The sequence below is a fragment of the Myotis yumanensis genome, unplaced genomic scaffold (genome assembly GCF_028538775.1).
Source record: "Myotis yumanensis isolate MYYU_CA2020_CCGP unplaced genomic scaffold, mMyoYum1.0.hap1 SCAF_8, whole genome shotgun sequence".
NCBI classification, from domain to species: domain Eukaryota; kingdom Metazoa; phylum Chordata; class Mammalia; order Chiroptera; family Vespertilionidae; genus Myotis; species Myotis yumanensis.
The window spans coordinates 91,820,768-91,836,412 of NW_027223759.1; the positions used below are offsets into that span (position 1 = coordinate 91,820,768).

The 15,645-nt window shown below is 47.8% G+C and overlaps 1 pseudogene; it reads right to left on the reverse strand.

The window, feature by feature from the left end:
- Nucleotides 1-972: 972 nt before the first annotated feature.
- On the reverse strand, nt 973-2,574 carry LOC139015436 (zinc finger protein 329-like; annotated as a pseudogene).
- Between the last annotated feature and the right edge of the window lie 13,071 nt (nt 2,575-15,645).

Consider the following 15,645-nt stretch of genomic DNA (forward strand, 5'->3'; position numbering starts at 1 on the left):
AGCTTGCTTATGGACAACAGGAAGACACTCCCAATTCAAGGATCCATCAGACTGATCAGTTACTGAACACATTCACAGGCTCTTTCCAGTTAACTCACTCTAAGACAGGAGCAGCTGGGTGCCTAGAGGAGCGTCCTCCTGACATCCAAAGGTGTTATTCCAGTGTATGTGAATCATGTTCTGTACAGGGTGATCATTCTGACGCCTTTGCCACATTTACCACCGTCCTGGGTTCCCTCCAGGAGTTCCCTAATGCAGTGGTCAGCAAACTGCGGCCCCTTGAGTGTGGCTCTTCCACAAAATACCACATGCAGGCGTGCACAAACAGTGCGATTGAAACTTCATGGCCACACTCAAGGGGCCAAAGAGCCGCATGTGGCTCGTGAGCCACAGTTTGCCGACCACTGCCTTAATGTAGCAACTTAATAATATGGGTAAGGAATGCTCCACATTCAATTCACTCGACAGGGAAGAGAAACAATTAAAAATAAGTTTCTATATTTAAAAGCCACATGTGTGATGGGACCCCCACATGTGAAAAATGATGCACACGTAAGGAGATGGGGGAAGGATGGCCACCAGAACACTAATGATGATTATCACAGAGGTCGCATTGCAGGTGACTTACTTTTTTCCTTAAAATAAAATGAACAAGTTTTATTGGGCCTGGTCAGGTAGCTCAGTTGGTTAGAGCATCATCCTGATACACCAAGGTTGTGGGTTCGATCTCTCATCAGGGCACATACAAGAATTAATTAATAAATGTGTAAGTGGAACAACAAATCAATGACTCTCTCAAAAGAAAAATCAATACATTAAACACACACACACACACACACACACACACACACACAAGTTTCATCACATGAATTTAAAAAATTCTCTTGTGCCGACAGGGAGGAATCACCGTGAGCATACCCTCCCTCACACAGGTTTTCGAGGGCATTTGGGAAACAAGTGTGCTCATATCCATCATAGTTCTGTGAGCTGCTCTCCAGGGTGTGTTCTCTGATTTTGGACAAGGGCTGAGCTCCTCCTGAACATTTTCCCACACTGAGGACACTGGCTGGGACCCTCCCTGCTGTGGAGTCTCTGACGTACTGCAAGGTGAGAGTTCTGTTTGAAGGACTTCCCACACTCTGGACCCTGGTACAGGGTCACCTTGATGTGAATTCTCTGGTGCTTGGTCAGGCAGGAGAAGTCCCTGAAGGCTTTGCACACCAACTACACTTATAGGCCTTCTCACGAGTATGAGTCCTCTGGTGCCGGATGAGGCCAGGAATGTTCCTGAAAAGTTTCTGACACTGGTCACAGCCACAGAGCTTCTCACCAGTGTGAATTCTCTGGTGCCTGATGAGGTAAGCACTCTCGATGAACATCTTCCCACATTCTTTACACTCGTAGGGCTTCTCCCCAGAATGGATTATCTGATGCAGGAAGAGGTAAGAGTTACAGTTGAAGGATTTCCGCATTCCGCACAAAGTGCTTCTCTCCGGTGTGAGTCCTCTCGTGCTGGGTGAGGTACGAGCCAACCGAAAGCCTTTCCTCACTTGCTACATTCCTAGGGCTTCTCCGCAGTGTGGATCCTGAGGTGCACAGCGAGGTGGGGATGACTGTGAAGGCTTCCCATTGTTACATCAGTTTGGTTTTTCCCCCATATGAGTTCTTTGATGCAAAATCAGGGATGAGTTTTGATTGAAGGTTTCTCCACAGTCTAGACATTCGTAAGGTTTCTCCCGGGTGTGAATTCTCTGGTGTTGTGTCAGAGCTGACCCATCGCTGAAGGCTTTCCCACACTTACTGCATTGGTAGGGCTTCTCTCCTGTGTGGATTCTTTGATGAACAATCAAGTTATAGTCCTTGGAGAAGGATTTTCCACACTCGTTACAGGTGTATGGTTTCTCTCCAGTGTGAGTTCGGTGATGCAAAATGAGAGAAGAGTTCCGTTTGAAGCACTTGCCACATTCCGTACGTTTACACAGCTTCTCCCCGGGGTGACTCCTCCTGCTTTCATTAAGAGATGAAGTCAAGGCAAAGTTGTCCCCAAAGTCCTTGCCTTCATACAGTTTCTTCCCTCTTTTGTTGTTTTTTGTCCACCAAGAGGGGTAAAATGGTTGAAAGACTCAACACTTTCAGGGTGTTTATAGAGCTTCTCTCTCATTTGATTTCTTCTGAGTTGTTGAATCACTTCCATGGAATGGCAAAAGGCTTTCTGACAGGCATCACTGTCACCAGTTCTGTAGCTACAACTTCTCTGAGAACCGTGTAAAAATGGGTCACAATCCAAACATCTGAATCGGGTGCATGGAAAACATTTGTTGCAGGAATCCTCCGAGATGTTGGAAGGCCGGAGCTGGCACTCAAAGGCCTCCCAAGTCCAGGATACTCACAAATTGCTTCCTCAGCCCCTGGCTTTTCCTGAGTTAAAGCTAATTGCCTCAGGTGTCCCTCCCAGTTCTTACAGTCCCAGCTGTCACCTGGGATGGTGTAATGGGGACCCTTTCTTGTAAATCCTTCCATTTCCACATCACACAGTAGTTCTTCCTCAGGAATATTCTGAACTGTCACTTTCATGATGGTTGAGCAGCATTCCATGCACTGAGAAGTCAAGAGTTCGGATTCTCGGTCAGGGCATATGTCCAGGTTGCAGGCTCAATCTTCAGTAGGAGGCAACGGATCAATGTTTCTCTCCCTCATTGATGTTTTTCTCTCTCTTCCTCTCCCTTCTTCTTTCTCTGGAGGGCTTTGTCCCCAGTCTCTATGACCCTGCAGAGAAATCCACTTAGGCCCAGCTCCTGAATGTTTGACACCAACGGCTGCCGGACCTCAGCTGCACAAGCCCATCTGCATAGTCCATGCCATCTCTTGCAGGGCAGGCGGCAGCGGGGATGGCAGACAGCATGTTGGGTGAGCAGCCTATATTTTTTGTAATGTCTTTGTTTGGTTTTGATATCAGAATAATGGTGGACTCATAAAATGAGTTTTGGAGCCGTTCCTTCTCTTCAATATTTTAAAATAGTTTGAGAAGAATAAGTAGTAATTCTTATTTGAATATTTGAGCATTTTATTGTTACTGATTCGATTTTGTTGGTACTAATTGGTCTGTTCAGATTTTCTGTTTCTTCTTCATTCAGTCTTGGAAGATTGTATGTTTCTAGAAATTTATCCATTTCTTCTTCATTGTTTTTTGTTGGCATATAATTGTAGCATTTTCTCATAATTCTTTATATTTCTGTGGTGCCAGTTGGCACTTTTCCTCTTTCATTTCTGATTATATTTATTTTCACCCTCTTTTTTTTCTTGATGAGTCTGGCTAAAGGTATATGAATTTTGCTTATTTTTTAAAGAACTGGTTTTTTGTTTTATTCGTCTTTCTATTGCTTCTGTAGACTCTATTTCATTTGTTTCCATCTGCCACTCTGATCTTTTTTTTGTTATTATTGATTTTTAGAGAAAGGAAGGGAGAGCAAGAGAGAGAGACATCAATTGGTTGCCACTCTCAGGTGTACAAATTGAGGATGAAACCTGCAATCTGGGTATGTGCCCTGACTGGGGATCAAACCTGTGACCTTTTGGTGTATGGGATGATGCTCCAGCCAACTGAGCCACACCAGCCAAGGCTCCACTCTGATCTTTATTATTTTATTTCTTCTACTCACTTTGGGCTTTTTTGTTATTCTTGTTCTAGTTCCTTTAAGGGTCAGGTTAGATTGTTTCTTTGGGATTTTTGGTGTATTTCTTTATATAGGCCTTTGCTGTGTCCCACAGATTGTAGTCATTGTGTTGTCGTTTTCATTTGCCTCAAAGTATCTTTTGGTTTCTATTTTAGTCTCATTATCAACTTATTCATTATTTAGCGCCCATGTATTTGTGAATTTTTTCAGTGTTTTTTTGTAATTGATTTCTAGTTTTTTACCATTGTAGTCAGAGAAGATGCTTGAGATAATTTCAATCTTCTTAAATTTATTAAGATTTGTCTTTGATCCACTAGTAACATGTGGTCTATCCTGAAAAATGTTTTATGTGTCCTTAAAATAAAGTATATTTTGCTGCCTTTGGGATAAAACGTTCTGAAAATATCAATTAAATCCATATGGTCCAGTGTGTCATTTAAGGCTACTGTTTTCTTGTTGGTTTTCTGTCTGGAAGATCTACCTATAGATGTCAATGGGGTGTTACAGTCCATATTATGACTTTATTACCATCAGTTTTTCACTTTATGTTCATCGATATTTGCTTTATGTAATTAGATGCATAAATATTTACAAGGGTTATATCCTCTTTTGGGTTGATCCCTTTGTCATAATGTCTTATAGCCTTTGTTTTAATGTCTGTTTTGTCTGATATAAGTATTACTATCCCAAGTTTTGTTGTTGTTGTTTCCATTTGCATGAATTATCTTTTTCCATTCTCTTGCTTTCAATCTGTGTGTCTTTCCATCTGAGGTGGGTCTCTTGTAGACAGCACATATATGGGTCTTATTTTCTTATCCATTCAGCTCTGCTATGTCTTTTTATTAGAGAATTTAACCCATTTAATTTAAAGTGATTATTGATAGGCATGTTGTTATTACCATTTTACTCTTCATATTTATGTTCTCTCCCCCTTCCCCTTCTTCTTAAAGAAGTTCCTTTTTGTACTACTGGTTTGGTGGTGATAAACTCCTTTAGCTTTTTCTTGTTTGGGAAGCTCTTTCTCTGTTCTTCTACTTTAACTGACAGCTTTGCTGAGTGGAGCAGTTTGGGTTGTGGTTTCTACTTTTCATTACTTCGTGTGTTTTGTGCCAATCCCTTTTTTCCTCCAGAGTTTCTGTTCAGAAATCTGCTGAAAGCCTTATGGGAGCTTCCTTGTAGGTAACAAACTGTCTCTTGCTACTTTATTTTTTTATTTCAGAGAGAAAGGAAGAGGGAAAGAGAGAGATAGAAACATCAATGATGAGAGAGAATCATTGATAGGCTGCCTCCTGCATGCCCCCTATAGGGGATCGAGCCTGCAACTCAGGACCCTTCAGTCTGCAGGCCAACACTCTATCCACTGAGCCAAACTGTCTCTTGCTGCTTTTAAGAGTCTGTCTTTAACATTTGACATTTTAATTATGATGTGTCTTGGTGTGCTCCTCTTTGGGTTCATCTTTTTTGGGACTCTGTTCAACCAGGTTAGGATAGTTTTCAGTAATTATTTCTTCAAATAGGTTTTCAATTCCTTGCTGTCTTTCTTCTCCTTTTAGTATCCCTATAATGCAGATGTTGTTATGCTTAATGTTGTCCCAGAGGTTCCTTAAACTATTTTTACTTTTTAAAATTCTTTTTTACTTTTTGCTGCTCCACTTGGTATTTTTCACTACCTTATCTTCCAAATTGCTGATTTGATCCTCTGCTTCATCTAATCTTCTGTTGATTCCTTCTAGTGTATTCTTCATTTCAGTTATTGTATTATTCACTACTGACCGATTTGTTATTGTTGTTGTTGTTGTTGTTGTTGTTAATTCTCATCCAAGAGTATTTTTTCCATTGATTTTTAGAGAGAGCAAGGGAGAGGGGAAGACAGAAAGAAACATTGATATGAGAGAGACACATCAATTGGTAGCCTCCTGCAGACGTCTCAAACAGGGGCTGAGGATCAAGCCTGCAACCAAGGTATGTTCCCTTGACTGGAATTAAACCTGGGACCCTTGTCTGCAGGCTGACACTCTAACCACTGAGTCAAACCAGCTAGGGCTGACTGCTTCTTTTTTATGGTTTACATATCCTTTTTTGTTTCTTTGTTTGTTGAAGTTCTCACTGAGTTCACCCATTCTTCACCTAATTCCTTGAGCATCCTTATAACCAGTGTTTTAAACTCTGTATCTGTTAGATTGATTGCCTTTACTTTATTTAGTTCTTTTTCTAATGACTTCTTTCATTTGGGATATGTTTCTTTGTTTCCCTATTTTTACTGCTTCTGTGTGTTTGTTTCTGTGTTTTAGGTAAATCTCCCAGTCTGAGCAGGGTAGACTTTAGTAGGTGACTTCTGGGGCCCAATTGTGCAGTCTTCCTGATAGTCTGAGCACGGTGTTCCAGGAGTGTCCCTTGTGTGGATTGCGTGTGCCCACTTGTAGTAGATGTGCCTGGATGGCTGTTGGCACGTCTGTTGGTGGGATTGACCATCAGGCTGATTGACTGTGAGAATAGGCTGTAACCACAGCATATGAGCTGCTATTCAGGGACTGACCCCATGTGCTGGGATTTGCTCTCTTTGAGTGTGCCGCTTGTGGAGCTAATTGGATGGTGCTCTATTATGGTCTGAAGCTATCAGATGTGTTGGTTGGGGGGCCTCTCAGCAAGAACTTCAATAAAGGTCAGTGTCAGAAGCTGCCTGTGACCGGCCCAGGGCTACCTCTTACGAGTTACAAAGTGTTCGTTACTGTAGCTTCCTGTGCTGGGCCTGGATGCACATAGGAGGGACCTGCTGCGAACTGAGGCTGGTGGCCACTAATACCCTGCCTGGGCAGGTCAGCAAAAGTCCCAAGGCACCCAGATACCTGCCATTGTCTGCTGGCTGCCCGTAAGACTCAGCCAATGAAAGAGCCTCAGTCAGTATGCAAGTTGGGTTAGGCGGAGTCTCAGGGAGTCACCAGGGTGGAACTAGTGGAGTTTATCAAACTGATGTAAATTCAGATTTGGCCAAGTGGTGGGAGGGCTCAACACAAGGAAAATGGTTGCCCTCCCTTCAGCTTTCATCCTGAAGCTACACAACTCAATTTCTACCCATGTCTCTGGAGCTCCCCAAGCTGCTGTCCCTTCAATGGAGCCAAAGGTGAGTGCCTATGAGTGAGAGTTTGTTGTGTGATGCCTCTTTAAGAGGATGCTTACATTTCCAACAGACTTCCATCCATCTGAGGAATCCCTGATGATTTCCACAACCAGATGTATGTGGGCTCCTCTTCCCAGCACTGGTGTTCCAAACTGGGGATCCCAGCATGGAACTGAGACCCCTCATTCCTCAGCAGGGCTCTGCAACTATGATATCCCTCTGGATTTTCATTTTTTATTTTTTTTATTTATCTTTATTGTTGAAAGTATTATAGATATCCCCTGTTTTCCCCCCAGGACACTCCCACCACCACCGTAGGCCTTCACCACACTATTGTCTGTGTCCATGGGTTATGCATATAAGTTCCTTAATTAATCTCTACCCCCACATCCCCACCTTCTCTCTGAGATTCACCCAGTCTGTTCCATGCTTCTATGTCTCTGGATATATTTTGTTCATCAGTTTATTTTCAATTGCCACATGGTACAAAGCCACATGTTTAGCAACTGTGCTCCTCCTACCAATATTGATGTGGCTTTTTCTCTATATCTTTAGTTATAGTTCTTCTGTGCAGCTGGTCTTCAGATAGTTACCCTGATTTGCTGTTTTTTCATAAAACAATTTAACCTACTCATATTTATTGTGATTACTAATCTGGAAAGGCTTATTACTGTGTATTTTATATTTGCCATGTTTTCTATTTTTCCCCACTTTTTCCTTTTGTCAATTGATTGGGTCTTCTTAATGTAACTTCTGATGTTTACGTTTTTAACTCCAATATCTGATCATTAGTTCCCTGTCATGGCCTATACAAGCACAGTGCCTCTCATGAGCATCCATTCAGCAAAGCATAGACTTTGATTTACTTACACTTCCTTCCTCTCCCTCCCTCTCCACCTGCAATGTCGATACCATTTCAGTTCGAGATGGCAGTATTCCTTTGTTTTTTGTTTTTTTAATTAATACTTATTTAGACTTCAAAAAATTCTATTAATTTATTTACTCACCACTGCTTCTTGAATCCTGCAACTTTCTGTTCGGTTTATTTTTATTGTGTTGGAGTAAATGCTCTTACAGGTCATTTATCTTCTTATCCCTGGATAGCTGAGACTGTCTTTGTATATTTTGTCCTCACAGCTTGGCTGGATCACATAATTTTCCCTTGAGTCTCTAAAGATATCCCAGCATGCAATGTTGTAGTTGAATTTGATATTAATCTGCTTTCCTTTATGAGTAATCTGTTTTCCTTTTCTCTATCCTTCATGTTCTAAATTTCACCATGACATGTGTACTTTGTCTTGTTTCCTTTTCTGCTTGTCGTGTGGTACACCTTTTGGTATGAGCACAGTTAGGTTGGATCAAATAATTGAATTGACCCCTCCTCCCCTGGGAACTGACCTTTAGGCCACTTCACAACCCACACTCCCTTTTGCTGAGACCACATTGCACTTGACTTTCCCGGGATCCAAACCTGCCCAGCAAGTTCGCCACTAAAAAGCCCACCTGGAGTCCTTTAAAACCTTCACTTCCCATCCCTGGGGCTGGCTCCCGAGAACATGAGCTTCACTACAGACTCCCCCACCTAACACTGGCCTCCGCCCTCCTCAACAGCCTCTTCTATCCCTGCGTCCATCCTACCCCCGAGGGAGGGGGCAGGAACTGAGGGTATTGTCCGGGTACACATCCCATTCTCCAGGTCCAACTTTGCGCAGATTGAGAAGCATCTCAGTTCTTTTTCCACCAACCTGACCACCTTTACTAAGGAATTTGAGTGCCTGACCCAGTTCTATGACCTGACCTGGCACGACACCTATGTCCTCCTGTCCTCCTCGCTCACCCCAGAGGAGAAGGAGCACATCTGGCCAGCAGCTCAGGACCATGCTGTGCCCTCCACAGACAGGATGCAGTGGCCAGCCCAGTTGGCGCTTGACATGGTCTCCCAGAATGACCCGAGATGGGACTATCAGTTAATTCTCCAGGGCACCGGCTCTGTAGCCATATAATCCCCTGTCTCATTGCCAGACTCAAAAAGGCTGCCCATATGGTGGTCACCTATGACAAACTTAATGAAATCACTCAGGGCCCTGACGGAAACCCAGCTCTCCTCCTCTCCCACTTCACGGGGGCCTTACAGAAATTTACCACCTTGGACCCCCCTCCTCAAAGGGAGCCCTCCTTCTGAACACCCATTTTATAGCCCACTCAGCCCAAACATACGCTGCAAACTCTGAAAAATAGACACAGGTCCACAAACCCCCCAAAAGACCTCCTTAACCTGCCCTTTAAGGTCTTTAATAATAGAGACGAGGAGACCCAAATCCAAAAACAAAGGCGAGACCAGGCCAAGGCTGAGGCCCAGAAGGAGGTCTTCCAGCTCCTGGCCACCACTCTCACAAACCCCAAAGTGCTGGTCCTCCAACCTCGGATAAGTCAGGGCTAAGCCTCCTCCGGGCCCTCCTTCAAATGCAACAAGGAAGGACACCGGACCAAGTCCTGCCCAAACCCGAGACCCCCGCCCGGGCCCTGCCCAAGGTGAGGGAGGGAAGGCCACTGGAAATCAGGTTGTAGTCTGGCCCCTCCGGGTCAGACCTCAGCAAGGCCACCCTCTGGATCCGGTTTGGAGCTCACAGACTTACATCACCAGGACAGAGCCTCGGGTAACGGCTGTGATGGCAGGACCACTTTTGAGCCTTCACCAACCAGTCTCTCAGGGAAATCATGCTGCTTCAGTCCCCTCGCTCCAACCAGGAGGCATCTATACAATGTTCCAGCTGACTGCAATCAAAGTCCACCCCCCTATGATCTCGACATTCCCCCCTCAGCAGGGAGTAACTACGGAAGATATGGCCTCCATTCCGATTCCATAAAACGAAAAGGCTGGAATGTTAGGAATCAATATGCCCTCCCCTGGGAACTGACCTTTAGGCCACTTCACAATGGACATTCCCTTTCGCTAAGACCACATTCCACTTGCTAAGACCATTATCTCTCCTCTCCGGACTTTCCCAGGATCCAGACCCACCCAGAGAGTTTCCCACCAAAAAAGCCCACCTAGAGTCCTTTAAAACCTCTGACTCTCCATCCCTGGGGGCTGGCGCCATTTGGGAGCTTGGCCCATCTGGTCTCCAGATGACCTAATCCTAACTAATAAAAGAGAAGCATGGTAATTAACCATAACTTCGCTACCCTTCCCATTGGCTAATCAGGGCGATATGCAAATTAACTGCCAACCAAGATGGTGGCCGGCTGCCAGGCAGCTGAAGCGAACAGGAGGCTTGCGTGCTCCAGTGATGGAGTAAGCCAAGGTTCCCCGCCTGCCTTGCCAGCTTCTGAGCTTGCTCTCTAAGAAACATTGTTGCAAATATAGAAGCTAAACAAAACTCCAGAAACCTGCTTTCAGCCGTCAGAGCTGGAGCGAGCAGGACCCAAACAGTGTTACAATTATAGAACCCAAACAAACCCAGATCCCTGCTTTCAACAGCCGAGGCCTCAAGCTGGAGCTGGCCTCAGAGCTAAAGCGGCTCTCAGCTCCAGTGACAGCCATAGAAGGTAAATAAATCCCAGAATTAAAAAAAGAAAGAAAAAAGGAGAGGTTGGGAGCTTCAGTCGCCCGCCAGCCTGAAAATGGCCCTCAGCCCCTCACCCAGACTGGCCAGGCACCCCAGTGGGGACCGCCACCCTGAAGGGGGTGTGACCAGCTGCAAACAGCCATCATCCCCTCACCCAGGCTGGCCAGGCACCCAAGTGGGACCCCCATCCTGATCCGGGACACCCTTCAGGGCAAACCAGCTGGCCCCCACCCATGCACCAGGCCTCTATCCTATATAGTAAAAGGGTAATATGCCTCCCAGCACCGGGATCAGCAGAGCCGCGAGGCCTCCCGAACCCGGGATCAGTGGAGACGTGAGGCCTCCTGGCACCGGAATCAGCAGAGCCACGAGGCCTCACTGCCCTGGTGTCAAGCAGAGCCGCGAGACCTCCCGGCCTGGGATCAGCAGAGCCGGGAGGCCTCCTGGCCCCTGAAGCAGAGTGACAGGAGGCAGCGCCCAAACCCCCTGATCGCCCTGCGGCTCTATGTGTGACAGGGGGCGGGGCCACAACCTCCCTATCCGCCCTGCTCTGTTCCTGACAGGGGAAGGCACCCCAACCCCCTGATCCGCCCTGCTCTGTGCCTGATAGGGGGGAGCTCCCCAACCCCCTGATTGGCCCTGCTCTGTGTGTGACAGGGGAAGGCGCCCCAACCCCCCAAAGGGCCCTGCTCTGTGCGTGACGGGGGCAGCACCCCAGCCCCCTGATCGGCCCTGCTCTGTGCGTGACAGGAGGTGGCGCCGCAACCTCCCCATTGACCCTGCGTTGAGTGTGACAGGGAGCGGTGCCCCAACCCCCCAATCGGCCCTACCCTGAGCATGACTGCGGGTGGCATCGCAACCTCCCAATCCGCCCTGCTCTGTGCATGACAGGGGGTGGCGCCCCAACTCCCCAATCGGCCCTGCTCTGAGCCCGACCAGGGGCTGCACCTAGGGATTGGGCCTGCCCTCTGCCACCCTGGAGTGGGCCTAAGCCAGCAGGTCGTTATCTCCTGAGGGGTCCCAGACTGTGAGAGGGCACAAGTGGGGCTGAGGGACGCTCCCCCCCCCCCCCCGCCCCTGCCAGTGCACAAATTTTTGTGCACTGGGCCTCTAGTCCTATATAATAAAAGGCTAATATGCAAATTGATCCAACAGTGGAATGACTGGTCACTATTATGCAGGTGCTGCCCCCTGGTGGTCAGTGCACTCCCACAGGGGGAGCGCCACTCAGCCAGAAGCTGGGCTCATAGCTGGCGAGTGCAGCAGCAGTGGCAGGAGCTTCTCCCTCCTCCGCAGCAGCGCTAAGGATGTCCAACTGATGGCTTAGGTAAGATGTCAGTCGGACATCCTCCAAGCTGTCGGTTGGACATCCTGTGAGGGCTCTCGGACTGCAAGAGGGCACAGGCGGGGCTGAGGGACCCCCACCCTGAGTGCATGAATTTCGTGCACTGAGCTTCTAGTAAATGTATAATTCCTTACCACTTTGGCCTGTGCGTTCCTCCTTCAGCAACCCTAATAGGGACTTTTGTCTTTCATCACCTTGAGAAATTTTCTTCCCTATTTATTTCAGTATTCCTCATTTTTATTCTTTTTTTCCCCCTCTTTCTGAAAATTCTATTTGGTAGATATTGAAAATTTTGAATATATTTTTCATATATCTTAGCTTCTATTTTATGCTTTCTATCTCTTCTTTTTTTTTCAGTGCACTCTAGAATTCCTTGGTCTTCGGTGTGATTTTATAGCTAGCTCATTTACATGCTATTGTTCATCTGTGTCCAACCTATGCATAGCCCATTTACTGAGGATGCTTTTGGGAAAATCCTGTTTCTATTTCTGTGATCTCAGAGTGTTTTCTCTAATAACGCTCCGAGAATGATTATTCTCAATGTTGAATCTGTCAGCTCAGCTGATTGTATTGTCAGTGCTTCTGTTTGTTGTGAGCTGTGCCTCTTTCGCGGTAGTGGCTTTCCTCATTGCTTAACGACTCGGTTGTGTCCTCATCTTGGATTTGAGTTTCCTTGTTAATCTGTGGATGATGCCCCACTTCCTGTGTGAGAGGATGTAGTGGGTAAGAAACAAGCTGACGGAAAAGGTGTTCCAGGATCCAGTGTCCATTCTTCCTGGGTGTTGCCTTGCTCCCTAGCTGAGTGCCCGCATTTGCATGATGGAGGCAGGGATCCCTGCTGCTGCTGCTGCTGCTGCTGCTGCTGCTGTGGCTAAATAGGAAAGGTGGGATTGGAGGAGTAGGTAGCTGTTCCTACTGTAACATCCAAACCCATCCCCCTGTCAGTTATGGCCACCCCCATCCACTGTCTCCAAGCTTGTGGCACCCTGAAAGCCACTCCCACCTTTCACAGCAGGTCCTTCCTGCTTTTAGGCAGTAGTTTCTCTCTTCTCACTTCACCATCTTTCTTCTTTTAGGAATTCCTCACCATTTCCAATCCACTGAGGTTTCCCCTTCTTGTTTGCCAAAACATTTATGGGCTATATATCTATTTATCTTTCTGGGGTGTCTAAGGTTTGGGGTAGGAAAAAATAGCTGGATTTAGTCTATTATTTTGAACTATTTAAACAGATTGTTCAAATGCTCAGAGCAATCCTATGAACTACGTACTAATTATTACTTTTATTTTACAGGTGAGAAAAACAAGCTTAGGAAAATCTGTATAATTTGCTCAAGATTTCACAGCCAGCAAAGAGCAGCATTGGCCCCAGAAATCAAGTCTGTTCAACACCAAGCCCAGAGCTCTGAGCCACCTTCCTGTGCTGATGAGCTGAATGTAACAGAGACCAGTCTCACGTTTACACGAGGTGTCCACAGAGTCCCAGAACCTCCACGTCTTCTGCTTCTGGGCTACCTTTGAGAACCAAACTGCATGCCATGGCTTTGAAACTCTCCCACCCACCACAGCCCCTTATTCTCAAATCTCATAGCGTGCACCCATTTACCCATTAATTCACTGTTTACTGAGCACGACCTGTGTTACAGACACTTCTAGAACACAGTATATATGATCCCGATCATCGGGCTTCCTGTCTACTGAGCAGTCACTCGTGTTATAGGCGAAGATGCCAGCCCCAGGAGGAAAAGGACTCATCCCAGCCAGAGGCAGAGCCCGCGCAGGAGCAGAGCCCCTCCTTTCCAGCCAGGACGCCTTTCCTCCGACTTTTGAAAAGAAATGATACAGGGATGTTGTTGGAGAGTTAGAAAATACAAATGAACAATAAGGAATGAAGGAAATATCGCCTAGGGTCCCGCCTTGCTGAGGTCCAAGATTAGCCTTTTGGCATTGATCCTTCTAGGCATTTTTCTATGTATCCATGATTTTTCTCTAACAATATTTGTAAGGTCTTACATTTGTTTTATCTCACAAAAATGGAATCACATTAAATATACTATTTCTCCTTAAGACTATACTGTGCAAATATCCCCACGTTGTTAAATATTGCGACATCATTCTTAATCCTTACGTGGAGCTAATACATGTTACTTGATCAATGCCCTATAGTTGGAAAAGGCAGATTTCCAAATTTCACGATTATATATCAATCTTTTAATTAATAATCTCATAGCTCATGCTACTAACCTTCACATCAGACAAACTGTGGCCATAGTAGCTCTGCCACCTGCGTGACCTTGGACAGATTTTAACCTCCGTTTCCGCATCTGCAAAGTGAGATAAGTGACGCGTGTTGCACGTGGCATGTGCTGCTATTGGATGAGATAAAGTGTGTGAAAGGCTGGTGTGGTGGTTGGTTCGCTGTAGGTCGGTGGTTCTCAACCTTCCCAATGCCGCGACCCTTTAATACAGTTCCTCATGTTGTGGTGACCCCCAACCATAAAATTATTTTCGTTGTACTTCATAACTGTAATTTTGCTACTGTTATGAGTCGTAATGTAAATATCTGATATGCAGAATGTATTTTCATTGTTTCAAATTGAAAATAATTAAAGAATAGTGATTAATCACAAAAACAATATGTAATTATATTTGTGTTTTCCGATGGTCTTAGGCGACCCCTGTGAAAGGGTCGTTCGACCCCCAAAGGGGTTGCGACCCACAGGTTGAGAACCGCTGCTGTAGGTGCTAAATTAGCAGTTGCTGACGATAGTTAGGATTGTGATTTGCTACTTTATCTCCGAGGGGTCCTGCCGGGTGTAAATGGAGCCCCGGTCCGCTTGGAGCATCCCCCAAGCACTGACCTCATCTGAGCCTGGGCCCCCATCCCCAGCTCCGCCCGAACCCCTCTCACCACCGGGAGGGAGCGCAGGGCTGGGCGCTGCCAGAGCAGCTCGGTCTGGAGCCTCATTCCCGGGGGTCGCCAGAGACTCCCCGGGGCCTGCCCGCTGCCTTCCGCAAGCCCCACCCCTCACTCGCGCGGGGACTGGGGGGGGGGGGGGGGCGGCCTGTCCTTTTTCTGCTCGCACAGCTTTCACTTCCTGTTCCTCTTCCTGCAAAAAGCTGGAGCGGCAGGAGAGGGAGCGGGAGGGGAGGGGAGCGGCCCCGCGGCTGTCCCCGCGGCTGTCCCCGCGTCTGTCCCCGCGCTGTCCCCGCGTCTGTCGCCGCTCTGTCCCCGCGTCTGTCCCCGAGTCTGTCCCCGCGCTGTCCCTGCTTTGTCCCCGCGTCTGTCCCCGCGCTGTCCCCGCGTCTGTCCCCGCGCTGTCCCTGCTTTGTCCCCGCGCTGTCCCCGCGTCTGTCCCCGCGTCTGTCCCCGCTCTGTCCCCGCGTCTGTCCCCTCGTCTGTGCTGCGCTGTCCCCGCGGCTGTCCCCGCGCTGTCCCCGCGCCTGTCCCCGCGCCTGTCCCCGCTCTGTCCCCGCGCTGTCCCCGCTCTGTCCCCGCTCTGTCCCCGCGTCTGTCCCCGAGTCTGTGCTGCGCTGTCCCCGCGGCTGTCCCCGCGGCTGTCCCCGCGCTGTCCCCGCGTCTGTCCCCGCTCTGTCCCCGAGTCTGTCCCCGAGTCCGTCCCCGCGGCATCCCCGCGCTGTCCCCGCGTCTGTCCCCGCGCTGTTCCCGCTCTGTCCCGCGTCTGTCCCCGCTCTGTCCCCGAGTCTGTCCCCGAGTCCGTCCCCGCGGCATCCCCGCGCTGTCCCCGCGTCTGTCCCCGCGCTGTTCCCGCTCTGTCCCGCGTCTGTCCCCGCTCTGTCCCCGCGCTGTCCCCGCGTCTGTCCCCGCGTCTGTCCCCGCGCTGTTCCCGCTCTGTCCCGCGTCTGTCCCCACTCTGTCCCCGCGCTGTCCCCGCGTCTGTCCCCGCGTCTGTGCTGCGCTGTCCCCGCTCTGTCCCCGC